General features: G+C 41.6%; 1 protein-coding gene across 2 annotated transcripts in view; it reads right to left on the bottom strand.

The window, feature by feature from the left end:
- Positions 1-15814, bottom strand: part of LOC126235920 (adenylyl cyclase 78C-like) — a 751097-nt gene that overhangs the window by 631533 nt on the left and 103750 nt on the right. The gene's annotated exons all lie outside the window — the stretch shown is intronic.

Raw genomic sequence — 15814 nt, 5'->3', positions numbered from 1 at the left:
ACATTTCGTCAAACTATCTCTGAAAAGCTTTCGAATCTATGGGCCAGCGAAAATAGCTCTTCGACTTTTGATTTGCTCTGTTGAGGTAATTTTTTCCTAAAGTACTTACAGGCCTCGCTTTTGCGATTTCTTTTCCTTAGAAAATTTTCGTGAGTTATATTAATCACTTTAGGACGAAAATTAAGGATAAATTACAGTCGCTATCATCTGTATTAACTGACTGAAGTAAGGTTCTAAAGTGATATAACATGAAAGTTGAGTAATATTTTTATTATACTTACAAAAAATTCTTTCTTTTATTCGCCGTTGCAAAACAAAACTAGAACTAAGGTCCAGTTTTCTTTGTGATATTTGTTATCAGCACGATTGAACTGATAAGAATTAGCTTCTTTCATATTATTTACGTTTTCACTGCTGCACGGTGTTATCTGTTGCTTGATACCTCAGAGCCGGCCGGAGTGGCCGTGCGGTTCTAGGCGCTACTGTCTGGAGCCGAGCGACCGCTACGGTCGCAGGTTCGAATCCTGCCTCGGGCATGGGTGTGTGTGATGTCCTTAGGTTAGTTAGGTTTAATTAGTTCTAAGTTCTAGGCGACTGATGACCTCAGAAGTTAAGTCGCATAGTGCTCAGAGCCATTTGAACCATTTGATACCTCAGAATATTTCCCTCCAGCCTATCCAGGGGCGTATCCTGAAAGTATTGATAAGGCATGCAACATGAAACTTACCAGCTGTATGTGTGTGTGTGTGATGTGTGATTGTCCACTCACCATGGTTTCATCTGCAGTGAAACTCCGCTCTGCGGTTTTTCTTGCAGCACTCTGCAGTAATGTCATCGATAAATGAATTTTGAACTTTCATCTGCAGCAACAGATCTCTTTCTATGGACATGATAGAGAGCGCGAACAGAGAAACTTGTTCTTGTGAATTTACAATGAATATGTTTATTCTTGTCAGTGCGGGCAATTGTCGTTCGACGCATGACGATGTAGTCGGCATCGTTACAGTCAGTTCACAGAGTTTATAGAGTTCTCAAAGTCCAGTGCGAAGTATATTTCGATACAGGTAATCTCTTATATTCTTCTCAGGCCTGACGTAAACATTCCCTGCACTTCAGACTTTAACCATATGGAAGAACTTCCCATATATTGTTCTTAATTGTTCAAATGCCTCCGCGGGAAACATATCTGCAAAGCTTGAGAACTTCTTTGAGACAAAAATTTCAATAAACTTTAAGTCAAAAAATGGTTAAAATGGCTCTGAGCACTATGGGACTTAAAATCTATGGTGATCAGTCCCCTAGAACTTAGAACTACTTAAACCTAACCAACCTAAGGACATCACACACATCCATGCCCGAGGCAGGATTCGAACCTGCGACCGTAGCAGTCGCGCGGCTCCGGACTGAGCGCCTAGAACCGCTAGACCACCGCGGCCGGCAAACTTTAAGTCACGCAGTGAATCAAATCTGACGTTTAACTGCATGTTTATAATATCTAATATCTCAAGGTATATCCTCCTGTAGTCCTGCTTTACATATCTTTCCGTGTAGCTTTCCTTTCTTCTCTACCTTGGAGTATCACATATGCTTTCTGTGTTGCACCACAATTTCTCGGAACCATTGTATCTCTTAATACAGAGCTTTCAAGTCTTCCGTTTCTTTGCTTCAAAATGTGATTCTAAAGATTTTGACTGCGCAGTGTTAAATCGTATGTCCATGACTGATATCAGTCCTTCAGACAGACACTAAACGAAGTTAAATTGAATATCTTGTAACATAATGTAAAATCAACATGCTTAATTGATGGCATCTGCGTATTTTATGTGTTTCTCAATGTAACTGCTCCATTATTGGAGCTTTTCCTTTACCCTCGAAGTGATAATTTGAGATGATCTAAAAGCGAGTGGCTGTTTTGTCAAATTTAGCAATTTTTTGTTCATCTGATTGCAAATCGATACAACTTTACTAGATGCGCCCAGGGCTGTCCATGCATGGATATGAGATACTGATTTTTTATACAGAAATATTGCAATGTGCAAATTGTCAAGGTCTGAATATCCACAATATTTACTGATCCTAGGAGGTTTGTCGATTCGGAGAAACAACATGTCCACTTTACCCTATGTTACACTGCCGAATACCAATTTCTTCCTTGTAATTATGAGGATGAAATTTCTGAATTTCTCTTTAAATTTCTGAGGCAGGGAGATGGTCCAACATTTTTAACAAGTTCTGCTTTTCAGTGACTCGTCGTGAGTGGAAAGATCCATTAAAAATACTTACTATACCATCACTATTACAATCAATCTTTGTGTGTAACAGCTACCTAAAATATCACTCAGAGACATTAGACACTACGCGTTCAGCCGTTACCTGAACTCACTAATGCACCTTGAATTCAGCATAGCAGGACATAAAATGTGCTGAACGAAATCTTTGTACTGCGTGGATCCAGCCATGTTTCACTCGAGCTTGCTGTGACGTCACGAACGGCCAAATGGGGTGGTAGAGACGACCACAGCGCCTTGCTTATACGTTTCGAGAACTACACACTGCGCTGTTTCTCCTGGCTGGACTTGGGTTTAAAATAAATGTAAACTAAATATTACGATACATTTTATAAATAATCGACAAGTACACCAAATAACAAGAGATAGAACTATAATGGACATGTTATTTCATGGACTCTAGCGCTTATATGCATGAACTATCTTTCCTTTGTCTTTTCACCTATATTATCTGCTTGGATTCGGACCTAAGAGGACGTTCTTGTTTAAAGCTCATCTTGCTGTACCAGCTGATAATATAAGTTGTACTTGAAATCCGAAAAATATAGTGGTTATTTTGTCAAAGGAATTTGTGTATGTGGTCAATCAATTGGTAGTCTAATGCCTGGGTTCTCTTGAGTAGGTATGGGCCTTAACTAAGAATTTTCATAGTTAGGCGCCATCTTAGAAAAATCTTTAATATTTTTCTTTTAGCTCATCTACGAGACGTGCAGTCGGTTAGGACAATTAACCTTATTTCAGATACCACGAGACCGGAGGCAGCTACTAATAGTTTAACAATTTTACTTACATATTTTCTTTATATAACGAGATAACATCCCAGGCAGAAAAGGTCTGGTCACAGGGTTCCAGTTCCATTATAGGATTCCATTTGTAGACGCTACTGTTCCTATCTGATATTGAGGAATCGAGACGAAGCCACAATGTTAAGTTACGTATTACATTAGTGTACATCGAACAGACTTGGCAAATATTCTCTAGTGCAATAAGCACACGACTTCTCACGAGCCTGGAATAATATGTGTAGTGTTGGGTAAATAAGAAAAGGACAATTAATTATCGACGATTACGTAACTACCCTGAGAACTAAGCTAGTTTACTGAGTGCATATACACGTCGGGCTAACTTAAACAACGTATTACACTGTTAATAATACTCCTACATTAGTTATTTCTCTTTTATGCTGAGCCATTGCATTAATGTGTGTTTCTTTTTTATATAAGTCACGGCTCATATTCATTCTATTACATTACACTGATAGCAAAGAATAAGAGTCACAAATAATTTTTATTTTATTACACTTGGCGCCGGTAGTAAGTGTTCTGCAGCATCTATGATTGAATATCTAAATAATTCTTATCAGTATATATTTTTGTGTTTATACAGTTCGATGCATATCCACCAATAACTGAAATCACTGAACACTTACTAGTGGGGCCGAAATCGAAACTGGAATCCTACGACCTATCTCCATTGTTATAATTGATTACCTGTATGTATACCAGAAATAGTGAATTTAATTAATGCATAAAACGTTTCCGTTTCATGTACCATTAGCATGGCAACTACGGCAGGCTGATAGAAAACTGAATGAGTGATTGGAGACCGACGCTGTTTCTTACATCTGACATAGATCGTGAGGTAAGGAACCGAATGCACGCGACAGCACCTGGGCGCATGCAATTAAAACAATCTGTACACATAGCTTTCTTCTAGTTTTTCAATTGTGACAGTGTAGGGAGTGTTCGTTTGTTATAGTCTGAATTTTTTTGTGTGAACTGATTAGTATCAGCTAGCAACATGGTTGGGCCAAATACTAGACGTAACCGTCTAGAGGTTGAGAACTATGAAGGTGATGACCAATTAGAGAATATTCCTGGATAATTGGCAGGAGAGTCGGGAGGTAATGAAAATGAACAAATAACGATTCCACATGATAGTGTAGTATTGCAGATTGATATTTCTCAATCGAGTATAGGGCCTACAATCGCAACGATTCCACATGATGGTGCAGTATTGCAGATTGATATTTCTCAATCGAGTGTAAGGCCTACAATCGCTAGGCGGACAAGAGAATGTCGAGACCGCGAGAGAAATCAACTGCGAGAAAGAAGACGAAAGTGTTCGCGCGCAGGTCGACTTTGCAAATCCAAGCGATATGCTTGCACAGGTATTCAGGAAATTACAATTAATGGAACAGCAAAGAAAGAAAGAAGCGCCAGAATGAGTTTTTCGAAAAAGTTGAGACCAGCCTAATTGCCGTAGTGGACGAGCGGTTAGTCAAACGCAAACAAGCGTTGATACAAAACCTGAATCATGTTCTTGACGATAGGGATCAACGCATATTAGAACATGTTAACAGAGAGATAGAAAAGGTTGAATCTGAGGTATCGGAAGTGAAGAAAAATTTACAGGAATTACCCGATAAAGTAAATACGTTAGCCGGAGAGGTATCAGTGGTCAAAGAGGTGCAGGAATCTCTCGATGCCAAAGTTAAGCATTTAACCAAATGTATCGAGGAAATGTTTTTAACTATTGAGCGAAAGGTAGAAGCTGAAGTGAAGCTTATAATGCTTGACAATGTTGAACACAATAATCAGCAAGGTACCTCCATGAACGACGAATCCGTACGACCCGAGATTACAGAAAAGCCAGTGAATGACTATGATAATAGAATCATGAACTGTGCTGCACCTAGTCCATGTTGGAGTCGTTCATGTAATGCACAGCAGGGAGAAAATTATGCTTCAAATCGTGGCGCGTACGAAAACCCACTAGCAAACACTGTAACTGTCAGTCCATATGCAGCGAATACAGGTAAAAATAACCCGATAATTGTTCGCAATGAAGCACACACTCTGATCACACTGAAACAGGAAGAGTCATTACTGAAACATAGACAATTTCAGGTTTTTTTCCGAAGAGAAAAAAATCCTGTCATCCAGTAATATTTATAAAAAGTTTTAAGAATGTGTTACCTGTATCGTGGCAGGAAAGGCAAAAGATACAGTTTGTTATCTCATATATTACCGGAGATGCCGCATTTTGGGCATCTGAAGTTGCAGAGAACTGTCATTGTTTTTGTGAGTTCGAGCAACAATTTTGTGCCAAATTTTGGTCAGCTAGTATACAAGAGAGATTGCGGAAACAGCTATACAATCCGGAGATGTACAATTTCAAGCAAGGAACACTTAGAAAATACTTTGAAAAGTACACTACTGGTCATTAAAATTGCTACACCACGAAGATAACGTGCTACAGACGCGAAATTTAACCGATAGGAAGAAGATGCTGTGATATGCAAATGATTAGCTTTTCAGAGCATTCACACAAGGTTGGCGCCGGTGGCGACACGGTGAAACGTTGTTGTGATGCCTCGTGTGAGAAGGACAAATGCGTACCATCACGTTTCCGGTCGGATTGAAGCCTATCGTGATTGCGGTTTATCGTATCGCGACATTGCTGCTCGTGTTGGTCGAGATCCAATGACTGTTAGCAGAATATGGAATCGGTGGATTCGGGAGGGTAATACGGATCGCCGTGCTGGATCCAAACGGCCTCGTATCACTTGCAGTCGAGATGACAGACATCTCATCCGCATGGCTGTAACGGATCGTGCAGCCACGTCTCGATCCCTGAGTCAACAGATGGAGACGTCTGCAAGACAACAACCATCTGCACGAACAGTTCGACGACGTTTGCAGGAGCATGGACTATCAGCTCGGAAACCATGGCTGTGGTTACCCTTGACGCTCCATCATAGACAGGAGCACCTGCGATAGTGTACTCAACGACGTACCTGGGTGCACGAATGGTAAAACGTCATTTTTTCGGATGAATCCAGGTTCTGTTTACAGCATTATGATGGTCGCATCTGTGTTTGGCGACATCGCGGTGAAAGCACATTGGAAGCGTGTATTCGTCGTCGCCATACTGGTGTATCACCCGGCGTGATCGTATGGGGTGCCATTGGTTACACGTCTCGGTCACCTCTTGTTATCACTGACGGCACTTTGAACAGTGGACGTTACATTTCAGATGTGTTACGACCCGTGTCTCTACCCTTCATTCGATCCCTGCGAAACCTTACATTTCAGCAGGATAATGCGCGACCGCATGTTGCAGGTCCTGTACGGGCCTTTCTGGATACAGAAAATGTTGGACTGCTGGCCTGGCCAGCACATTCTCCAGATCTCTCACCAATTGAAAACGTCTGGTCAATGGCGTCCGAGCAACTGGCTGGTGACGATACGCCAGTCACTACTCTTGATGAACTGTGGTATCGTGTTGAAGCTGCATGGACAGCTGTACCTGTAGACGCCATCCAAGCTCTGTTTGACTCAATGCCCAGGCGTATCAAGGCCGTTATTACGGCCAGAGGTGGTTGTCCTGGGTACTGATTTCTGAGGATCTCTGCACCCAAATTGCGTGAAAATGTAATCACATGTCAGTTCTAGTATAATATATTTGTCCAATGAATACCCGTTTATCATTTTCATTTCTTCTTGGTGTAGCAATTTTAATGGCCAGTAGTGTATATTAATAAAACAAGGTACTGGTCCGAGCCGAACGCTACATGGGACGTGCTTAGGATATTGAAATCTAAGTTGCCGATCTCAATAAGGAGAGAATTGTTACACATACCTGATAACGATTTAGAGACATTCGTGTCGGTTGTGGATTCTCTAGACTTGATACAAGAGGATGCACGACAACAAAGCAATAACAGTGAGGGGATAAATAATAACCATAAACCTAGAAATAACGGTTATGGAAATCAAAACCGAAACAATAATTAGGGACATGAATGTGGCAGCAATAGTTATGAGAGCGCGAATGGACAAAACGGAGGTAATGGGAATAGAGGAAGTTTTATATCGAGCGTTAACTGCTCGCCCAATAGGGATAGAAACGATACGACAAATCGAAAAAGGAGAAACGATGAGAATTACGGAAGGAATTTTCAACCTAAAAATATGAGACAAGATGGCCAGTGGCGTCAGAATGTGACTGCTAACTAATCGGCGCAGTCAAATAGACCGGAGCAGGGAGTCCCGATTAATAGTATCGAGGCTATTCCCTTGCCATGGGTTAATAAACCAAGTACCTCACAAAATAGTGCGAATAGACAGCACAATGTGCAAATAGTAGAAGTTACCGAGGAGAAGCAGCCAACAAACTACAGGGGGTCGATGTAAGCCTTCGGCACTCGTCCACCAGGAATAGAAGTGAAGGCAGACTCGAAAATAACAATAATCGGATTGCTATGCTGCGTTATAATGACGGCCAGGATTTGCGTAAATGTTCTGACCAGCAAACAGAGATGGTGCAGGGCGCGGTACACTTGAAAGTAAACGGTGTACTTGGTAAGGTTTTGATGGACACAGTAGCGGCTCTGTCAGTCATGTCTGAAGATTTCTTTAACGTTATTAACGACAATAAAAGACTGCCTACGTTGCCGGTTGAAAACTGTAAAATGATGGGGGTGCTAAAGGGAAAGGCAAAAAGTGTCAAGGCCCAGGTTCAGGCAGGAATAGAAATACGAATTGATGCGATATTATGCACGTTCCTTATTGTTAAAAATTTAACTGCAACTTGTATCCTGGGATGGGACGTCCTGAGGGAAAGGAATGCTATAATCGACATCCCTCAAGGCTTGTGCTTCCTGTTAACGCCTACCAAGGATTTTCAATTACCATTGATAAAAACAGTGGCAAGGCGTAATGGGTATTGTCGGTGGTTCGAAAAGACAGAAGCAGAACCCTTTATACTCAATATTCAGGAAAATGTACCACTATAGGCGTATCCTAAAACAAATGAGCAATATGACGAAGAAGTCGTTCAGATACGACAGGAGATTCAGTCCAAGGTTAAGGAGTCAGGATATTTAACCGATGAGCAGCAGCATGAGCTCTCTACATTATTTAGCGATTACGCTGGCACATTTTCGGCAAAACTCGGAATAATTCTAGGCTACGTGAATGATATGCAGGTATATCCGCATCACACGTTTTGTCATGCATCTTATTCCCTGCCGTGGACTAAACGTGAAGCTGTGTGGAAGGAAATAAAGATAATGTTGGCTTGGGGAATCACTGAACCGTCCCTTTCTCCCTATACTAGTGCCTTATTAGCTATGGGAAAAGCGAATGGGAGTATCAGATTCGTACTTGATGCTAGAGACATCAACAAAATTCTACCAGTAAGGACAAGGCCAGAAAAACTGGACGAACAAATACAGAAGTCTCATGGAGTACATTCTATCAAGTATGGATTTGAAAATGTCATATTGTCAGGTCCCTTTAACAGAACAATGCAGGAAATATACTGCCTTTATTTTTAGTGGGAGGACGTACCAATTTCGTGCGCTTCCATTCGGTTTGAATGTCTGCGCGAGTGTATTTATCTTTGCGTTAGACACTGTGCTAGGACCAGAATTGTTGGATCTAGTAACACTCGTTGTGGACGATTTATTGATCGCTACAAATACGTGGGAGGATCACATGGAACTCATAAAGCGAGTGTTAGGTAAATTCTCACAGGCTGGTGTTACAGTTAATTTAAAGAAATCGAAATTTGGATGGCACCAGTTGAAGTACCTGGGACACATAATATCATCCAAGGGTATTTCTCCAGAACCAGGAAAACTAGAAGCAGTAAAGAATATGCCGTACCCTATTAATGGTTCAAATGGCTCTGACCACTATGGGACGTAACTTCTGTGGTCATAAGTCCCCTAGAACTTAGAACTACTTAAACCTAAGACAATCACACACATCCATGCCCGAGGCAGGATTCGAACCTGCCCTATTAATGGTAAACAACTAAAGGCATATCTGGGGTTAGCTTCCTTTTTCAGACGGTTCATTCCAGCACAGTTGATGGACAGTACAGCGTTATTGCCACTATTAAAAAAGAATAGTCAGTGGATGTTTACTGATGAATGCAAGCACGACTTTGATCAAATTAGAAAGACCTTGTTAAATTCTATAGTACTTCACCATCCTGATATGTCGAGGGATTTTTGCATTGCGACGGATGCTACCACTACAGGCCTGGGGGCGTGCTTATTCCAAGTGGATGACACCTCAGGGACTGCCGAGATAAAGATTATTGGTTTCGCTAGTCGTGGTTTGTCGCCCTGTGAACGAACCTACTCTGTCACGGAGCTAGAAGCTCTAGCTGTCGTCTGGGCTTTCCGTAGGTATCACTACTATGTATACGGAAAGAAGATAATAGTGTTTTGTGATCACCAAGCACTTAGTTTCTTACTGTCATGTAAGTTGCTACATGCTCGATTAGCTCGGTGGATTTTGGCCTTACAGGAATATTTATTTGAAATAAGACATGTAAAGGGAAGTCAAAATGTGGTGGCGGATGCATTATCGCGTTTACCACAGGGCGTTGGCGAATTCACTGAATTAGTGGAGCAATCATCCGAGTATGAAGTACTGCTGTTGCAGGATGGAGCTCGACGACAGAAATATTTGTCTATGTTTAAGAACATAGCGATTTGCAAGAGGCAGATCCGCTGTGGTGAACTGTTCAAAAATGTTCAAATTCGTGTGAAATCTAATGGGACTTAACTGCTAAGGTCATCAGTCCCTAAGCTTACACACTACTTAACCTAAATTATCCTAAGGACAAACACACACACCCATGCCCGAGGGAGGACTCGAACCTCCACAGGAACCACCCGTGGTGAACTGTGCGAGAAATAATTAACAGTGGGGAAGGTAGTGAATTACAGAGGCACTATAATATCAAGGACAATGTTTTATTCTATATAAAGAAATCTAATTGTGAACAATGGCTTGTTTGCGTTCCAGAAGGGGGTTTAGAACATCTAATCTGGTATACACACCATTGTTGGGGACATTTCGGTAAAAAAAATTGTACAACAAAGATCGATACCTATTGCTATCATCCAGACCTACAGAAACATATACAGAGATTTATACGCAGCTGTACCACGTGTCAAAAAGTACAAGAGGGGAATTGTACCCTATTATACAGAATAGACCACTGAGCCTGGTATCAGGCGATGTCGCAAAACCTTTACCCACTGCACGTGGAGGTGTAAAGTATATCTTGGCGATATACGACTTGTTCACAAAGTATGTGAAGTTATATGCTATAAAACGTGTCACATCTATCTCTATTATTAAGCGGATAGCAATGGAATTAGTTCCCCAAGTGGGCAAGCCTATTACTATCTTGTCAGATAATGCTTAGTACTTTAAGAGTACAAAGTGGAAAGAAATCTTAAGGGATCAGGGGATCAAGCACATATTGATATCCCGCTTTAACCCACAAGCAAGTCCTGTGGAAAGAATTTTTCGGGAGTACAATAGATTCATGAGTACATATGCTGCAACTAAGCATACGAAGTGGAGTGAGTACCTCAACATCTTTGAGCAAATATATGACAACTTGCCTCATGATGCCACAGGTTTTACACCAGTGGAACTAATGTTTGACGATCCGGAGACAAATGAATGGCTTGGTTCAAATGGCTCTGAGCACTATGGGACTTAACTATTGAGGTCATCAGTCCCCTAGAACTAAGAACGACATAAACCTAACTAACCTAAGGACATCACACACATCCATGCCCGAGGCAGGATTCGAACCTGCGACCGTAGCGGTCGCGCGGTTCCAGACTGTAGCGCCTAGAACCGCTCGGCCACCATAAGCCGGCTGAATGGCTTGAACCCATACCTCAGCTACCCAGAACAGAAACTCACGAGGAAAAATAAAAGAGGCGCTGCGGGCTTTGAGTCAGCAGGAGGCTCTCAGGAAACGACGATATGATCGACAATTAAAAAAAGGTGCAACAATACCGCGAAGGAGACCTCGTATTGTTAAAGGCGCACCAAAAAGCATCACCAATAAAGAAAGTAAACCGAAAATGGCAAATAATTTGCACAAAATATTAAGAATTCCAAATAAAGTTTGCTATATTCTGGGGTATCCCGACTCAGGAAAAATACGCGGGTGATACACACACCATCACTTAAAATTGTACATACAGACAAAGATAGACACTTGAGGAAGATAACACTTGTTCTTGACTTGTAATGTACATAGAAAAATACTTTAGTAAGTAACAAATTTTATGTTCATGTGTCAATATCATTGATATTTTTGTAGTTTTAGGATAAGATATGGTGGTAATAAGACCTTCAGTCTGAAGGATGAACTTGATTTCGAAACAAAAAGACGTAGCAAGGAATAAATTGCATTGAAGGTAGAATTAAAAGACAGTTGTCACTTTTGTGTGTATGTACTAAGATAAGAATTTCTTGTGCATTTTTTGTGAGTAACCAATTTTAGTTAATAAAATGTAATTTAATATTATGTGATCATGAACTTCCCAGAGAACATGAGAAATAATAATGTGGAATAGTGACTAATAATTGATTTCTCGGTGTGTGAATATAAACAAGCATATTATGATTACTTAAGAACACTATTGAGACTACATGATAGTTTGTTTCTTCCAGTAGTGGCCTTCAGCCATGTAATTGCATGCGTCCGGGTGGCACTATTGAGAACTAAAGAAAGCGTCTCACGTAGAGAAAGTAACTTCATGACACCAAGTTTAAGGTTGAGGTCTATCAGGAAATGACGCGTACGAAAACATGGATTGTATCCATGAAGTTGAGACCAGGTCATCGGGCAAACGGTTCCTGACTTAAAATTTAGAATAGTTAAGGGTGTGGATCAGTGATGAATGGCTCATAACACACATGTAACTACCTGAGGATCGGTAGTCCAGATGGCCCAAGGTCTACTTTCGGCACGAAAGGTTGAGGACAGTTGATGACAAAATCTTATAAATAACATCAAATTCTAATGTGGACAAAATGTTAATGTCATGACTTGTCAAACTGAAAATGTAATGTCAATCTTAACAGGATAAATAATGTTTCAATAGAAACTAAATGTGAGACAATGTCAGTTGTAGAAGCATCAGCGTGTGCTATGTAAGAAAAGAAAAAAAGAAAAAAAAAATACTTGCAAACGCATCAAGACTGCGTCAATGTGCATTTTGTTTATCAGTTAACAATTTAAGGAGAAAAATACTCTACAATTGGACTTTGACGACTGACATAGTAATTTACACTACTGGCCATTAAAATTGCTACACCAAGAAGAAATGCAGATCATAAACGGGTATTCATTGGACAAATATATTATACTAGAACTGACATGTGATTACATTTTCACGCAATTTGGGTGCATAGATCCTGAGAAATCAGCACCCAGGACAACCACCTCTGGCCGTAATAACGGCCTTGATACGCCTGGGCATTGAGTCAAACAGAGCTTGGATGGCGTCTACAGGTACAGCTGCCCATGCAGCTTCAACACGATACCACAGTTCATCAAGAGTAGTGACTGGCGTATCGTCACCAGCCAGTTGCTCGGACGCCATTGACCAGACGTTTTCAATTGGTGAGAGATCTGGAGAATGTGCTGGCCAGGCCAGCAGTCCAACATTTTCTGTATCCAGAAAGGTCCGTACAGGACCTGCAACATGCGGTCGGGCATTATCCTGATGAAATGTAGGGATTCGAGGGATCGAACGAAGGGTAGAGCCACGGGTCGTAACACATCTGAAATGTAACGTCCACTGTTCAAAGTGCCGTCAATGCGAACAAGAGGTGACCGATGGCACTCCATACCATCAAGCCGGGTGATACGCCAGTATGGCGATGACGAATACACGCTTCCAATGTACGTTCACCGCGATGTCGTAAAACACGGATGCGACCATCATGCTGCTGTGAACAGAACCTGGATTCATCCGCAAAAATGACGTTTTGCCATTCGTGCACCCAGGTTCGTCGTTGAGTACACCATCGCAGGCGCTCCTGTCTGTGATGCAGCGTCAAGGGTAACTGCAGCCATGGTCTCCGAGGTGATGGTCCATACTGCTGCATACGTCTCCGTAATGTCCTTGCAGATGGTTGTTGTCTTGCAAACGTGCACCATCTGTTGACTTAGGGATCAAGACGTGGCTGCACGATCCATTACAGCTATTTGGATAAGATGGCTGTCATCTCGACTGCTAGTGATAAGAGGCCATTGGGATCCAGCACGGCGTTCCGTATTACCCTTCTGAACCCACCGATTCCATATTTTGCTAACAGTCATTGGATCTCGACCAACACGAGCAGCAATGTCGCGATACGATAAACCGCAATCGCGATAGTCTACAATCCGACGTTTATCAAAGTCGGAAACGCATTTCTCCTCCTTACACGAGGCATCACAACAACGTTTCACCAGGCAACGCCGGTCTACAGCTGATTGTATGCGAGAAATCGGTTGGGAACTTTCCTCATGTCAGCACGTTGTAGGTGTCGCTACCGGCGCCAACCTTGTGTGAATTCTCTGAAAAGCTAATCATTTGAATATCACAGTATCTTCTTCCTGTGGGTTAAATTTCGCGTCTGTAGCTCGTCATCTTCGTGGTGTAGCAATTTTAATGGCCAGTAGCGTATTTTGTTCTGGTATGAAAAGGGGTTTTAAATCGTTAATATGCGAAGACTATAGCTGTGCAGCAAAGAAGTCTTCACGAAATAATATGAATGGTAATATCGTGTGAAGCTAAATGTTTTACACGGGGAACATGGTAGTAAGTGTGAACCAAAGTGAATCTACCTTTGGACACCAACCATAGTGACAAGGTAGAAAACTTAGTGTGTGTCATACAATAATGTACGTGCGTGTTGCGGACGACGGTACAGAGTTGGAGTTTATGTAAAGTGACTACAAAAGTTCACAGGACGTTCTAAGAGTGCCAAACTAAGCTAGTCACGGAGTAATAAACTGTATAATTTTCTAAGGAATTTGACAGAAAACACATTGCGTCCCTAAAACTGGACTAAAGTTTACTCGGAAACTTGAATACGTTACAGAACATTGAAACAAACACTCGTGAATGAATATTGGATGAATGAACTTTTAATAACTCTCTTTTTCCCCAAGCCGGTAACATCTGTAACGGAATTAGTCAATACTAATGCTAGTATGGGTTATTTCATGTTCACGCGCATTCAACGGACACGATGCTGAGACGGCTAGACGGCTCACAAGCAGAGACGAAAGAGCTGGCCAGGGGGCCAACGGCCGCCGCTCAACAGTTGCCTGTCCGCGCGATCCAGGTTGGGGCGGAGGTGGGGGGGGGGGGGGGGGGGCGCCTGGCAGCTTCGTTACGTGCAGCATCGCCGCGCCACCATCTTCGTTACTTCGGCGCCGCAACTGCGGAGAATCGACTATCGACGACGTGTATTGCTTGTGATGAGTGCGTGTGTTGTGGTAGCAAGCTCCAGTTATAGGAGTCAAAGTGTGTCTGCCACGAAAAAGTAAAAAGTGTGTTCCGATCATCACATATGAGAAATTTATATAATATATATCAATATGTAACTACTGTCACTGTATTTTATTTGATTGTACCCTTTCTCTGACCTAATTCACTTGGGGAACACTCAATTAATATGTCCTTAAGCAATGACAATATTCAATTTTTTTTTTGGGGGGGGGGGGGACGCTGAATAAATGTTGTAATAGTCCGAAGACCCTGGGCTGGTTTTTGACTCCCGGTTTATGCCCGTGAAGCCGAATGGGGGGGGGGGGGGGAGGGGGGTTAACATTAGTCGTCTCCCGGTGAGATTAGTCAAAATTTTTCCGGACTGAAACATCTGCCACACAAATAAGGAGATTATACTAGCTCACCCTTACCATTTGAGAAGCCACGCATTTTAAATGATAATACGCGCAAACTAATTTTAGAAACTGAATAAACATGCATGTACAATCGTGTGGAAGAACTGAACAGAACTGCGGTATGTCTGGTTCAAATACATCCTTTTGTCCCAGCCACATCAGGGGGCCATCGTACTGTTTCTCCTGGATGGACTTGGGATTAAAAAAATGTAAACTAAATATTACGATACATTTTATAAATAATCGACAAGTACGCCAAAGAAGAAGAAATAGAACTACAATGACATGTTATTCCATGGACTCTTGCGCTTATATGCATGAACTATCTTTCCTTTGTCTTTTCACTTATGTGCTTGGATTCGGACCTAAGAGGACGTTCTTGTGTAAAGCTTATCTTGCTGTACCAGCTGATAATGTAAGTTGTACAAAAAAAAACGAAAAATATAGTGGTTATTTTGTCAAAAGAATTTGAGTATGTGGTCAATCAATTGGTAGTCTGATGCCTGGGTTCTCTTACGTAGATATGGGCCTTAACAAAGAATTTTCCCAGTTAGGCGCCATCTTAGAAAAACCATTAATATTTTTCTTCTAGCTCATCTACGAGACGTGCAGTCGGTTAGGACAATTACCTTTATTTCAGATCCCACGAGACCAGATGCAGCTACTAATAATTTAACAATTTCACTTATAGATTTTCTTTATGTAACGAGATAACATCCCAGGCAGAAAAGGTCTGGTCACAGGATTCCATTTCCATTATAGGATTTCATTTGTAGATGCTACTGTTG

The sequence above is a fragment of the Schistocerca nitens genome, chromosome 2 (genome assembly GCF_023898315.1).
Source record: "Schistocerca nitens isolate TAMUIC-IGC-003100 chromosome 2, iqSchNite1.1, whole genome shotgun sequence".
Taxonomy (NCBI): Eukaryota; Metazoa; Arthropoda; class Insecta; order Orthoptera; family Acrididae; genus Schistocerca; species Schistocerca nitens.
The sequence above is the reverse complement of the archived record's forward strand: the minus strand, read 5'-3'. Positions and strand labels throughout refer to the sequence as shown.